This window comes from Ranitomeya variabilis, chromosome 4 (genome assembly GCF_051348905.1).
Source record: "Ranitomeya variabilis isolate aRanVar5 chromosome 4, aRanVar5.hap1, whole genome shotgun sequence".
NCBI lineage: Eukaryota > Metazoa > Chordata > Amphibia > Anura > Dendrobatidae > Ranitomeya > Ranitomeya variabilis.
The window spans coordinates 35,850,553-35,866,656 of NC_135235.1; positions in this window are offsets into that span (position 1 = coordinate 35,850,553).

Consider the following 16,104-nt stretch of genomic DNA (forward strand, 5'->3'; position numbering starts at 1 on the left):
TTGACGTGTTTATTTCTAGTGGGAGTTGCCAGTGATAGTTCTGATTCCTGGTTAGGTGTTGGAGCAGAATTCTGTGATTGGAGTAGGAATTTGCGTCGTGGGGTTGGTTTACATGTCTATCCTCATCCGCTCCTATTTAGTTTCTCCTGCCCATCCCTCCCCTGTGCTCCACGCTCTAGTTTTGTCAGTATAGTTGTCTGATTGTAGTTTTCTTTCATCACTGTCTGTCGGTCTGGTTAGTGTTATTCTATACATTTCAGCCTCGGACCTCCCTGGATGGGATAGGATAAGGTTAACGATAGGAACTAAGCAAGTTACGTGACCCCAGTGTATCCACTTTCCAGGGTAATTTGGGGGACAGGGATAGACTAGGGCGCCCATAGTTCGAGGGATCAGGTAGGTGCCCACAGTCCCTACGTGACATGCTCTTTATTTCACCTCTCTGAGTTATATACTCTGGGTCATACTGCTTGGTGTCCTGTCCCAGGACCTGCCTATGCCTTTCAGTCATTTCTTTCCTTGTCTCCACTTGGACTTCTGATCCACAAGATCCTCTGTCTTGGTCACCTCTCATGTTGCGCGGCTCCGCTCACTGACCAGACCTCAGGTCTGCTTTATATGCACACTGGACCCTTTCTGAAGTCCTTATAGAAAACTCTCTCTGTCCCTTCACCTTAGCCCCTTCCACTCTGGGCAAGTCCCAAACTTTAACTCTCACTCTTCTTACCGTCGTGCCACACATAATACCAACATTATAAACACGTCACAGTTCACATCACACTATACAACAATGGACTTGTTCTTCAATTGGACCTGTGGGCGGTACGTCGATCTCCTTACATCTGCACATTAACATTGGTGCTTGTTACATTGTGTTCTAGAACATTTGAGTGTTCCGTAACCCCCCGTATAACCAATAACCATCCTGCGTAACTGTGCCTCCTAGAGTGTATTATATCCATTAGGGCTCGTGCACAGAGCAGATTTTTATGTATTGTATGTGTGATTTCCGTGTTTTTCTCAGATATTCTATGGGGCTGTACACAAGTCCATGTGGTCCATGATAAAAATCGGAAACTTCTCTGATTTTGATCTGAGTGTCAGATCAAAATCAGCAATGCAAATCAATGGGTCCATGAAAAAAAATCAGACAACACTTGGATGACATCTGAGTGCAGTTTGATTTTCACAGAAAAGTATGCAATAGACCGACGAGTGATTTTTATAGCGCCATTTATTCCATGGCGCTTTACATGTGAAAAGGGGACAAGTATAGACAAATACAATAAACATGAGCAAAAAAAAACACCAAGACACTAACAGGTACAGAAGGAGGGAGGACTGTGCCCGCGAGGGCTCACAGTCTGCAGGGGATGGGTGAGGATACACTAGGAGAGGGTAGAGTTATTGGGGTACCCTCATAACTGGCCTAGGTACATCTGATTCCAACGCATGGAATACATATATACTCCAGTACAAGTCACCACCAAGTTCCCCAATAACTCATGAGAAACTATCTGCCACCACCAATCACTTATACCGGCCGATTGGAAACCCAATGGGTAGGGTATGGCTTCAGGGGTTGGTTACAGAGCAAGACAAATGGAGCTATTAAATTTTGTATATTTAATACGGAAAGGTAGGCAGTGTTTATAAAAAATATACAAAAATGTTACAAAATGGGAACAAAACAATACGGTATATACAATTACATAGTAAAAAAGGGATAACAAAAAAAACAAGTACTAAACCTGTGTCACGGAAATTGATTAGAGCTCCGTAGAGCAACGGACAGAACCACAGAGAACTGTATCTTCCAGGACTGACAAATGACAAAAAGCCAAACTTTAATTTTTATTAGATCAAGGTTATTCCCAGATACCTCCCCTTGGTGAGCTCTGGTGGGGGCTGGTCCTGGGCTGTCCTAGGTCTTTAGAAGATTATGAGATCCCAAACTTTCAGGATATCTTGGAGGTCCAAGGCAGGAGATATTGTTGTCATGTTTACTATCATGATTTTACCTTTCTAAAGAAATGAAACACGGCATGGATAGCATCATCCATTCTGACCGATATTAAGTTGGAGGTGTTAGGCCGGCATTACGGTGATGTGAGTGAAAGCATTATGTTTGTCACTTCGTCACGACGTGGAAAATATATCTCTCATAAATATTGGATTGATGCAAACCTCAATATTTATCACTGACCATTGGCTCCAGAGTGTCTGAGATAATTCCTTTGAACAGAGGAAGCCCTGCCTCAGGAAGTGTACTTCTCCGCCTTTAGTATACGAATCCTAAACTTGGTGGCTGGCTTTTAGCAGATCCCCTGCTGATCCTAAACTTGGTGGCTGGCTCTCAGCAGATAACATGCTGATCCTAAACGTGGCTGGCTCTCAGCAGATCACCTGCTGATCCTAAACTTGGTGGCTGGCTTTCAGCAGATCACCTGCTGATCCTAAACTTGGTGGCTGGCTTTCAGCAGATCACCTGCTGATCCTAAACTTGGTGGCTGGCTTTCAGCAGATCCCCTGCTGATCCTAAACTTGGTGGCTGGCTCTCAGCAGATCCCCTGCTGATCCTAAACTTGGTGGCTGGCTCTCAGCAGATCACCTGCTGATCCTAAACATGGTGGCTGGCTCACAGCAGATCACCTGCTGATCCTAAACTTGGTGGCTGGCTTTCAGCAGATCACCTGCTGATCCTAAACTTGGTGGCTGGCTTTCAGCAGATCCCCTGCTGATCCTAAACATGGTGGCTGGCTCTCAGCAGATCCCCTGCTGATCCTAAACATGGTGGCTGGCTCTCAGCAGTTCCCCTGCTATAATTACCTGTTCACAACAGGAGGTCCTACTTCAATACCGGTTGAAATGTCAGCTCTTTTTCACTTCCCCGGTTATAAATAATCCCATATGTCCAATGTGAGGGTGATATGTCCCCTCCCTGAAGATGTCTTTATGAATTTTATAATTTTTCTCTACGTCACTCAATAACTAAACTTTATTTTATTCAAGTTGGCAAATTATGACACTTTGCAAATCACTTTATTAGAGGATTTTTTTTATTCCGTAAAGAAAAGAAAATAGATAAATGTAAGTGGCATCCAGACCCCGGCTTTTCCCTAGTCTATTTGCCTGATATCAGAACATTCTAGTTTGGAGCACAGATGATGGCAGTGACAGGGTCCCTTTAAGCATATTGTGCATTTATTCGTGAACTGTATCCAACAAGTTTACTGTGCTCCAACTGTGGAAGAAAGTTATCATTTCTTATACCAACACCATGTAATGTTATCCCTCCAGTGATCATGTATGGCACATGCATGATGCAAACGGCTGCCCAGTCTGGCTGTCAGTTTGGCCAGTTAACCAGTCTGCACACAGTAGGTCCAGATAGCCGGCCATTCAGAGTACTGAGATGTCGTCTGTGCCAGTTATTAGTCCAGGCTTCCTCGGTCCATGCTGAGGACATTGTGTTATTTGCTCATGACCGGACTTGATATCTAACCCCGGTCCTGGAGATCTCACGTGTTTACCAGCGTTGACCACTACATTGTTTTGCCTGCCCTTCTGGGATTTGTACTACTGTTAGACATTGACCTTTCCTCCTTCATTACTTGCTTTCTACCCGACTTCTGTGTCTGATCGAGGGATGATGCCTTTTTATCTGTTTATACAGCAGGTCAGGCCAATAATTGGCTTCCACCCACAGGGGAAGTCACGAAACGATGGAGAACCTTGTTGCCACTATCTAGACCTACTTCCATCACTTGATTTCCAAATACTGAGGACAGTGCCCTAAGCACATTTGGGTCAATTTTTCATTTTTATACTTAAATGCATGTAATTGCGGATAAAAATCATTTTTGCAATTTGGATTTCACTAAGAATTCTGCACAATTTGCCTTCTATAGCCTCATTGTTGCCCAACATGACTGTCCGAGGGTCAGTGCAGGAGGATATTAGAGAGAGGGGCAGTGTGGGGAGGATATTACGGAGAGGGGCAGTGTGGGTGAGAACATTACGGAGAGGGGCAGTGTGGGTGAGAACATTACGGAGAGGGTCAGTGTGGGGAGGACATTACGGAGAGGGTCAGTGTGGGTGAGGACATTACGGAGAGGGGCAGTGTGGGTGAGGACATTACGGAGAGGGGCAGTGTGGGTGAGGACATTACGGGGAGGGGCAGTGTGGGGAGGACATTACGGAGAGGGGCAGTGTGGGGAGGACATTACGGAGAGGGGCAGTGTGGGGAGGACATTACGGAGAGGGGCAGTGTGGGGGGATATTTTATGCAGGATGTACAGTGATGGTCAATTGTTTATTCAGGGGTGCAGCATGGAAGATATTTATATTTATGGGGCAGTATAATGATACCGTATATACTCGAGTATAAGCCGACCTGAGTATAAGCCGACCCCCCTAATTTTGCCACAAAAAACTGGGAAAACTTATTGACTCGAGTATAAGCCTAGGGTGGAAAATGCAGCAGCTACCGGTGAATTTCAAAAATAAAAATAGATGCTCCATACCGTTCATTATGGCCCCATAGCTGTGCCATATAGTGCTCTGCACCATTATTGCCCCATAGCTGTGCCATACAGTGCTCTGCACCGTCCATTATTGCCCCATAGCTGTGCCATACAGTGCTCTGCACCATTATTGCCCCATAGCTGTGCCATACAGTGCTCTGCACCGTCCATTATTGCCCCATAGCTGTGCCATACAGTGCTCTGCACCATTATTGCCCCATAGCTGTGCCATACAGTGCTCTGCACCGTCCATTATTGCCCCATAGCTGTGCTGCTGCAATAAAATAATAAAACATACTCGCCTCTCTTGCTTGCAGCTCCTCAGCGTCCCGTCCCGGCGTCTCTCCGCACTGACTTATCAGGCAGAGGGCGGCGCGCACACTATATGCGTCATCGCGCCCTCTGACCTGCACAGTCAGTGCGGAGAGACGCCGGGAAGATGGAGCGGCGCCCGGCGTGTGGAACGCGGACAGGTGAATATGTAATACTTACCTGCTCCCGGCGTCCCGCTCCTTGCCCCGGACAGCTGGTCTTCGGTGCCGCAGCCTCTTCCTCTGTCAGCGGTCACCGGCACCGCTTCATTAGAGAAATGAATAGGCGGCTCCGCCCCTATGGGAGTGGAGTCCATAGTCATTTCTCTAATGAGCGGTCCCACGTGACCGCTGACAGAGGAAGAGGCTGCGGCACCCGGAGACCGTGGGACTGCAGGGACAGCGCCAGGAACCCCGGAAGCAGGTGAGTATGCCTCAGCGCCCTCTCCCCCTCACCCGCCGACCCTGCCGCCGACCGTGACTCGCGTATAAGCCGAGAGGGGCACTTTCAGCCCAAAAATTTGGGCTTTAAATCTCGGCTTATACTCGAGTATATACGGTACTTTTATTTTTAAGGGCACCATGTCAGGATGTGCTACTGAAGACAGAGAAGAGGGTAGTCTGTAGAGATGAGATGTGGTCATAAAATCTTATCATGCTGTCTGTGCTACATGGAGACCAAAGGGATGGGAATGTCTCCAAACAAAGAAGATGTCACCTATAAGGTGTGCAAATTGTCTCTTCAGAGAGGAAGAGGACTAGAACTCTAGTGCCACCTATTGGAAGTGTTAGGATTGCTACTTCCAATAGGTGGCACTAGAGTCCTAGTCCTCTTCCTCTCTGAAGAGACAATTTGCATATTTCCCAGAGGAGCATTGCGGCTTTAAGTCTCCTCACCTCGACATACTTATCATGTCACTCTCCACAAGGAGAAACGATACTTCTTGGATACCTATAAGGTGTAAATGCTAATTTGTGAAACGGCCTGCATCTCATCAATACTGTTGTTTCTCTATGATCCGCAGTCTGATGATGGCTGGTAGCAACAACTCACAGTATCTCCTTACCATTGTTAGAAATTTACTGGGAATTGTAGATACATACAATACAATTACATGAGGGGCTGACCTGAGATTACATTTCATCGCTATACTAAGCTTGGTGCTATATACTTGTACTGATTTTGGTTCTGGCACTACATTCATGTACTGACAGTGTTTTTGGTTCTGCATTAATGTACTGATAATGGTTCTGACACTGCATTAATATACATGATGGTGATTCTGGTGATGTTGTCAAGTACTAACAGTGTAGTCAGGTACTGAGGGTGGTTCTGGTGCTGCTTTAGGTAATCTACATAGTTATTAAGGTTGAAGGAAGACTTTAAGTCCATCTAGTTCAACCCATAGCCTAACCTCACATGCCCTAACATGTTGATCCAGAGGAAGGCAAAAAAAAACCCATGTGGCAAAGAGTAACTCCACCATGGGGAAAAAAATTCCTTCCCGACTCCACATACGGCAATCAGACTAGTTCCCTGGATCAACGCCTTATCAAGGAATCTAATATATATACCCTGTAACATTATACTTTTCCAGAAAGGTATCCAGTCCCCTCTTAAATTTAATTAATGAATCACTCATTACAACATCATACGGCAGAGAGTTCCATAGTCTCACTGCTCTTACAGTAAAGAATCCGCGTCTGTTATTATGCTTAAACCTTCTTTCCTCCAGACGTAGAGGATGCCCCCTTGTCCCTGTCTCAGGTCTATGATTAAAAAGATCATCAGAAAGGTCTTTGTACTGTCCCCTCATATATTTATACATTAAAATAAGATCACCCCTTAGTCTTCGTTTTTCCAAACTAAATAGCCCCAAGTGTAATAACCTATCTTGGTATGGCAGACCCCCCAGTCCTCTAATAACCTTGGTCGCTCTTCTCTGCACCCGCTCCAGTTCAGCTATGTCTTTCTTATACACCGGAGACCAGAACTGTGCACAGTATTCTAAGTGTGGTCGAACTAGTGACTTGTATAGAGGTAAAATTATGTTCTCCTCATGAGCATCTATGCCTCTTTTAATACATCCCATTATTTTATTTGCCTTTGTAGCAGCTGCCTGACACTGGCCACTGAATATGAGTTTGTCATCCACCCATACACCCAGGTCTTTTTCATTGACGGTTTTGCCCAGAGTTTTAGAATTAAGCACATAGTTATACATCTTATTACTTCTACCCAAGTGCATGACCTTACATTTATCCCCATTAAAGCTCATTTGCCATTTATCAGCCCAAGCTTCTAGTTTACATAAATCATCCTGAAATATAAAATTGTCCTCCCCTGTGTTGATTACCCTGCAGTGTTTAGTGTCATCTGCAAATATTGAAATTCTACTCTGAATGCCCCCTACAAGGTCATTAATAAATATGTTAAAAAGAAGAGGGCCCAATACTGACCCCTGTGGTACCCCACTGCTAACCGTGTCCCAGTCCGAGTGTGCTCCATTAATAACCACCCTTTGTTTCATATCCCTGAGCCAGCTCTCAACCCACTTACACATATTTTCCCCTATCCCCATTACTCTCATTTTATGTAACAACCTTTTGTGTGGCACCGTATCAAAAGCTTTGGAAAAGTCCATATACACTATGTCCACTGGGTTCCCTTGGTCCAGTCCGGAACTTACCTCTTCATAGAAGCTGATCAAATTAGTCTGACATGATCGGTCCCTAGTAAACCCGTGCTGATACTGGGTCATAAGGTTATTCCTCTTCAGATACTCCAGTATAGCATCCCTTAGAATGCCCTCCAGGATTTTACCCACAGTAGAGGTTAAGCTTACTGGCCTATAATTACCGAGTTCAGTTTTTGCCCCTTTTTTGAATATTGGCACCACATTTGCTATACGCCAGTCCTGTGGTACAGACCCTGTTATTATGGAGTCTTTAAAGATTAAAAATAATGGTCTATCAATGACTGTACTTAGTTCCTGCAGTACTCGGGGGTGTATCCCATCCGGGCCCGGAGATTTGTCAATTTTTGTGATTTTTAGACGCCGCTGTACTTCCTGCTGGGTTAAGCAGGTGACATTTAATGGGGAATTTTTATCACTAGTCATATTGGCTGCCATGGGATTTTCTTTTGTAAATACTGATGAAAAAAAGTCATTTAGCATATTGGCTTTTTCCTCATCCTCATCCACCATTTCCCCCAGACTATTTTTAAGGCGGCCAACACTGTCATTTTTTAGTTTCTTACTATTTATATAGTTAAAGAATATTTTGGGATTATTTTTACTCTCTCTGGCAATGAGTCTCTCTGTCTCAATCTTTGCTGCCTTGATTTGCTTTTTACAGAATTTATTTAATTTTCTGTATTTATTTAATGCCTCCTCACTACCTACTTCCTTTAATTCTCTAAACGCTTTCTTTTTGTCCCTTATTGCGCCCCTTACAGCTCTATTTAGCCATATTGGTTTCCTCCTATTTCTAGTATGTTTATTCCCATACGGTATATACTGTGCACAGGTCCTATCCAGGATGCTAATGAACGTCTCCCATTTTCTTTGTGTATTTTTGTGTCTCAGGATATCGTCCCAGTTAATTGCACCAAGATCCTCTCTCATCCGTTGGAAATTTGCCCTCCTGAAGTTTAGTGTCCTTGTCACCCCCCTACTACCCATCTTATTAAAGGTTACATGAAAACTTATTATTTTATGATCACTATTCCCCAAGTGACCCCCAACCCTTATATTTGCTATGCGGTCTGGCCTGTTGGTTAATATTAGGTCTAGCAGTGCCCCCCTCCTTGTTGGGTCCTGAACCAGCTGTGAAAGGTAATTGTCTCTCATAGTTGTCAAAAACCGATTACCTTTACTGGAACTGCAGGTTTCTGTTCCCCAATCTATTTCAGGGTAGTTGAAGTCCCCCATAATAATGACTTCTCCTTGAGTCGCAGCTTCATCTATTTGCTTTACGAGGATATTCTCCATTGCTTCCATTAGTTTTGGAGATTTATAACAAACCCCTATCAGTAATTTATTATTTTTTCCCCCTCCCCTTATCTCCACCCACAGGGACTCTACATTTTCATTAGATTCACCTATATTATCACGCAGGATGGGTTTTAAGGTCGATTTTACATACAGACACACCCCACCCCCTCGCTTATCTGTACGGTCATTTCTGAACAGGCTATAGCCCTGCAAGTTAACAGCCCAGTCATGGCTCTCATCCAGCCATGTTTCAGATATCCCCACCATGTCATAATTATGCTCCAACAACATTAGTTCTAATTCGTCCATTTTGTTGGCGAGGCTTCTGGCATTAGTATACATGCACTTGATGTTCCTCTCTGTACCTCTATTCTTTCTTAAATTACTAAAGGTACCTTCACACGAAGCGACGCTGCAGCGATAGCGACAACGATGTCGATCGCTGCAGCGTCGCTGTTTGGTCGCTGGAGAGCTGTCACACAGACCGCTCTCCAGCGATCAACTATGCCGAGGTCCCCTGGTAACCAGGGTAAACATCGGGTAACTAAGCGCAGGGCCGCGCTTAGTAACCCGATGTTTACCCTGGTTACCAGCGTAAAATCTAAAAAAAACAAACAGCACATACTTACATTCACGTCCCCCTGCGTCCACTTCCTGACTGACTGAGCGCCGTACAGTGAGAGCAGAGCGGTGACGTCACCGCTGTGCTGCTTTCACTTTCACTTTGCGGCGCTGAGTCAGAGGAGGAAGCAGACTGCAGGGGACGCAATGTGAGTATGTGCTGTTTGTTTTTTTTACATTTTACGCTAGTAACCAGGGTAAACATCGGGTAACTAAGCGCGGCCCTGCGCTTAGTAACCCGATGTTTACCCTGGTTACCAGTGTAAAATATCGCTGGTATCGTTGCTTTTGCTGTCAAACACAACGATACACGGCGATCGGACGACCAAATAAAGTTCTGGACTTTATTCAGCGACCAGCGACATCACAGCAGGATCCTGATCGCTGCTGCGTGTCAAACGAAACGATATCGCTAGCGAGGACGCTGCAACGTCACGGATTGCTAGCAATATCGTTATAATGTCGTTTCGTGTGAAGGTACCTTAACTGTTCTAACTAACCCCACCCCCCATGCCACCGCCACCCCCAACTTCCTTATTTGTGCCCAGGTCTCTATCTGCACTATCTTCCCCTCCTATAAAATGAATACCCTCCCCCCAATCCCTAGTTTAAACACTCCTCCAACCTTCTAACCATTTTCTCCCCCAGCACAGCTGCCCCTTCCCCATTGAGGTGCAGCCCGTCCCTAGCGTAGAGCCTGTAGCCCACTGAGAAGTCGGCCCAGTTCTGCAGGAACCCAAACCCCTCCTTCCTACACCAATTCTTGAGCCACTTATTAACCTCCCTAATCTCCCGTTGCCTCTCTGGCGTGGCACGTGGTACAGGCAGTATTTCGGAAAATACCACGTTGGAGGTCCTTGCTTTCAGCTTGCAGCCTAATTCCCTGAAATCATCTTTAAGGACCTTCCACCTACCTCTAACTTTGTCATTTGTGCCAATGTGCACCATGACCGCTGGGTCCTCACCAGCCCCTCCCAGTAATCTGTCCACCCGATCAGCGATGTGTCGGACTCGAGCGCCAGGTAGGCAGCACACCGTCCGATGATCCCTGTCTTTGTGACAGATTGCCCTATCTGTTCCCCTAATAATTGAGTCCCCCACTACCAGCACCTGTCTGGCCTGCCCTGCTCTCCTATTTCCCTCCTTACTGGAGCAGTCACTCCTCCGGCTTTCAGAGGACATGCCTGGCTGCAGCAGTGCTACCCCTGTACTGGCACCCCCCTCATCTGCCAACTTAGCAAACTTATTGGGGTGTGCCAGATCAGGACTAGCCTCCCTGGCACTCTTCCCTCTACCCCGCCTTCTATCTGTCACCCAGCTAACTGCCACACTGTCCTGCAGCTCCATCCTACCATCCCCCTCCTCATCTATCCCATTGAGCGTCTGCTCAGTGAGCAGAAGACTCCTCTCCATATTGTCTATGGATCTCAGTGTTGCCAGCTGCACATTTAGATCCAGTATCTGGGTTTCCAAATGCACAATGTGCTCACATCTCGCACAGCAGTATGCACCCTCGACCAGCTGGTCAAGGACTGCATACATGTGGCAAGATGTACACTGGATGGCATTAACAATTGTGGAGCACATTTCCTAATGGGGATTGCACCACACAGAAACGTTAATTAAAAATAAATACAAAGTATTAATTAAAAAAAAAAAAACAGAAGCAATTCCTCCCTTGGAAACTCCCTGATTCCAAAGTCACTGAATCACAAGTCACACACTTACCGCCGTTCACACTTACAATTTCACAGCTCACCTCCTCCTCCTCCTGTACAATGACTGATAACACCTCTATATACAGTAGATAACACAGGATCCACCATTCACAATAGGTGATATCACAGCTCACCTCCTCCTCCTCCTCCTGTACAATGACTGATAACACCTCTATATACAGTAGATAACATAGGGTCCACCATTCACAATAGGTGATATCACAGCCCACCTCCTCCTCCTGTACAATGACTGATAACACCTCTATATACAGTAGATAACACAGGATCCACCATTCACAATAGGTGATATCACAGCTCCCCTCCTCCTCCTGTACAATGACTATTAACACCTCTATATACAGTAGATAACATAGGGTCCACCATTCACAATAGGTGATATCACAGCTCACCTCCTCCTGTACAATGACTGATAACACATCTATATACAGTAGATAACACAGGATCCACCATTCACAATAGGTGATAACACAGCTCACCTCCTCCTGTACAATGACTGATAACACCTCTATATACAGTAGATAACACAGGATCCACCATTCACAATAGGTGGTGTCACAGCTCACCTCCTCCTCTTGTATAATGACTGATAACACCTCTATATACAGTAGATAACACAGGATCCACCATTCACAATAGGTGGTGTCACAGCTCACCTCCTCCTCCTGTACAATGACTGATAACACCTCTATATACAGCAGATAACACAGGATCCACCATTCACAATAGGTGATGTCACAGCTCCCCTCCTCCTCCTGTACAATGACTGATAACACCTCTATATACAGTAGATAACACAGGATCCACCATTCACAATAGGTGATGTCACAGCTCACCTCCTCCTCCTGTACAATGACTGATAACACCTCTATATACAGCAGATAACACAGGATCCACCATTCACAATAGGTGATGTCACAGCTCACCTCCTCCTGTACAATGACTGATAACACCTCTATATACAGTAGATAACACAGGATCCACCATTCACAATAGGTGATATCACAGCTCACCTCCTCCTCCTCCTGTACAATGACTGATAACACCTCTATATACAGTAGATAACATAGGGTCCACCATTCACAATAGGTGATATCACAGCCCACCTCCTCCTCCTGTACAATGACTGATAACACCTCTATATACAGTAGATAACACAGGATCCACCATTCACAATAGGAGATGTCACAGCTCACCTCCTCCTGTACAATGACTGATAACACTTCTATATACAGTAGATGACACAGGATCCACCATTCACAATAGGTGATGTCACAGCTCACCTCCTCCTGTACAATGACTGATAACACCTCTATATACAGTAGATAACACAGGATCCATCATTCATAATAGATGATGTCACAGCTCACCTCCTCCTCCTGTACAATGACTGATAACACCTCTATATACAGTAGATAACACAGGATCCACCATTCACAATAGGTGATGTCACAGCTCACCTCCTCCTCCTGTACAATGACTGATAACACCTCTATATACAGTAGATAACACAGGATCCACCATTCGCAATGTGATGTCACAGCTCACCTCCTCCTGTATAATGACTGATAACACCTCTATATACAGTAGATAACACAGGATCCATCATTCATAATAGGTGATGTCACAGCTCACCTCCTCCTCCTGTACAATGACTGATAACACCTCTATATACAGTAGATAACACAGGATCCACCATTCATAGTAGATGATGTCACAGCTCACCTCCTCCTCCTGTACAATGACTGATAACACCTCTATATACAGTAGATAACACAGGATCCATCATTCATAGTAGATGATGTCACAGCTCACCTCCTCCTCCTGTACAATGACTGATAACACCTCTATATACAGTAGATAACACAGGATCCATCATTCATAGTAGATGTTGTCACAGCTCACCTTCTCCCCCCTCCCTTTAGAACAAAATTTACCCCAATCAGACGATGCTCATTACTCTAGTAATTATGACTCTAGATTTCGGTCTAGTGGCTAGTGTGAAAATTGCATTTCTTTTCTTTTAACACAGAGATCGTCATTTGAAAAAAAAACAATCCAAAACAGATGAATCGAGAAAACCAGTTCATAATGGTGTTATAGATTACACGAATGCAGGGAAACACTGTGAAATTTTCAGTCACCTTCCAAGCAGTGCATATATTGGATCTATAGGTTGGAGGCACGAGGCGCTGGTGCTCACCTCCATGGGCCGCTGTGTGGAGCTATTTTCGATCATGCACTGCTGGCACAAGCATTCTTACATGTCTCCAATAACAAATGTGCGGTAAACTCCAGCCACCGATGGCAGCCACAATGCTCCGTCCAGGGGCAGATTATAAGAGGGTCAATATGGGCGGTAGCCCAGGTTCCAGTGGTGTGGGGGGGCCCTGGGCTACCGCACAGATTGACCGCCCGAGTACTGTGAATGCCCGCCGCCGCCGGCATTTATGTGCCCCCAGACCCGGTGGGCAGAGAGAGGGGGCCGGCATCGGGCCCCCTGACGTCATTGTCAGTCGCCGGCGAGTGTGCGCTGCTGGAGGGAGCTGCTCGCCGCTGGAGCGCACAGGTCAGGTGAGGAGAACTTTTTTTTTTTTTTTTTGCGAACGGCAATGCTGGAGGCACTGGGGGCAATGCTGGAGACACTGGGGCAGATTGCTGGACACTGGGGGCAATGCTGGAGACACTGGGGCAGATTGCTGGACACTGGGGGTAATGCTGGAGACACTGGGGCAGATTGCTGGACACTGGGGGTAATGCTGGAGACGTCATTGTCAGTCGCCGGCGAGTGTGCGCTGCTGGAGGGAGCTGCTCGCCGCTGGAGCGCACAGGTCAGGTGAGGAGAACTTTTTTTTTTTTTTTTTGCGAACGGCAATGCTGGAGGCACTGGGGGCAATGCTGGAGGCACTGGGGCAATGCTGGAGACACTGGGGCAGATTGCTGGACACTGGGGGCAATGCTGGAGACACTGGGGCAGATTGCTGGACACTGGGGGTAATGCTGGAGACACTGGGGCAGATTGCTGGACACTGGGGGTAATGCTGGAGACACTGGGGCAGATTGCTGGAGACACTGGGGGCAATGCTGGAGACACTGGGGGCAATGCTGGAGACACTGGGGGCAATGCTGGAGACACTGGGGGCAATGCTGGAGACACTGGGGGCAATGCTGGAGACACTGGAGCAATGCTGGAGACACTGGGGGCAATGCTGGAGACACTGGGGCAGATTGCTGGACACTGGGGGCAATGCTGGAGACACTGGGGCAATGCTGGAGACACTGGGGCAGATTGCTGGACACTGGGGGCAATGCTGGAGACACTGGGGCAGATTGCTGGAGACACTGGGGCACATTGCTGGAGACACTGGGGCAATGCTGGAGACACTGGGGCAGATTGCTGGACACTGGGGCAATCCTGGAGACACTGGGGCAGATTGCTGGAGACACTGGGGCAGATTGCTGGACACTGGGGGCAATGCTGGAGACACTGGGGCAGATTGCTGGAGACACTGGGGCAGATTGCTGGAGACACTGGGGCAGATTGCAGGAGACACTGGGGCAATGCTGGAGACACTGGGGCAGATTGCTGGACGCACTGGGGGCAATGCTGGAGACACTGGGCAGATTGCTGGAGACACTGGGGGCAGATTGCTGGAGACACTGGGGGCAGATTGCTGGAGACACTGGGGGCAGATTGCTGGAGACACTGGGGGCACATTGCTGGAGACACTGGGGGCACATTGCTGGAGACACTGGGGGCACATTGCTGGAGACACTGGGGCAATGCTGGAGACACTGGGGCAGATTGCTGGACACACTGGGGGCAATGCTGGATACTCTGGGGCAATATGCTGGACATACTGGGGCATATTGTTGAACACACTGTCTGGGGGCAATGCTGGAGACACTGGGGCAATGTGTGGAGACACTGGGGCAATGCTGGACACACTGTGGGCAATGCTGGACAATTGGACACACTTGGGCAGATTGCTGGACACACTGGGGGTAATATGCTGGACACACTGGGGCAGATTGCTGGACACACTGGGGGCAGGACTGGAGGCATGGGCAGAATGTAGACACGGGGCATGATTGGAGACACGGGGCAGAATGAAAGACATGGGGCAGGATTGGATCATGGGGCAGGATGGATACGATGGAGACAGATGGGGCAGGATGGGGAGATCATATGGTGTAGAATGGATACTCATGAGGGCAGGATGGGAGAACATATGGCTGGAGCCAGGAATGAGACACACAGGGCCAGGTTGGGGAATATTATTACCATAGGGGCTAATTAAGGGATATTATTACAGCAGTGATGTATTTATTTTATTTATTGAGTATACTGTTTTAAATGGGAGGGGGGGCGGTCCTGTTACTGTGCAGAGTGACACTATATCGCCTTTTTTTCTCCATGTGGTGTAATGTAGAAGTTGTGAAAAATTAAGTAATGTGTTCTGCGAGCAGAGCTCTAGATAACTATGTTATTTCCTGCAGAAATGAGTCCTGGCTGGAAGAAATGATGGCGGTCTGTGCTGGATGAAAGATGGAGGACTTCACCCAGAGACGTCACTGGTAAGTCAGTGTTACCTATACACTGACACTACACACTGTATACTATATACAGAGGTCCTGTGTACAATGTCACCAGTGATCACTGTATTACCTGTACACAGACACTGCATACTAAGTACAGATCTCCTGTGAATACTGGCACTTGTGATAGTATTGTGTTTGTTTTTTTTTTTAATTACTAATCAGTATTGTAGTATTCAGTCACTATGTGGTGGTAATATGTGGTCTGGAAATGGTGTGGTATTTGTCCCTTGAATGTGCTATTTGGTTACCAAGTGGTGGTAATATGTGGTCTTGACATGGTGCGGTGGTATTTGTTCCTTGTATGTGATAT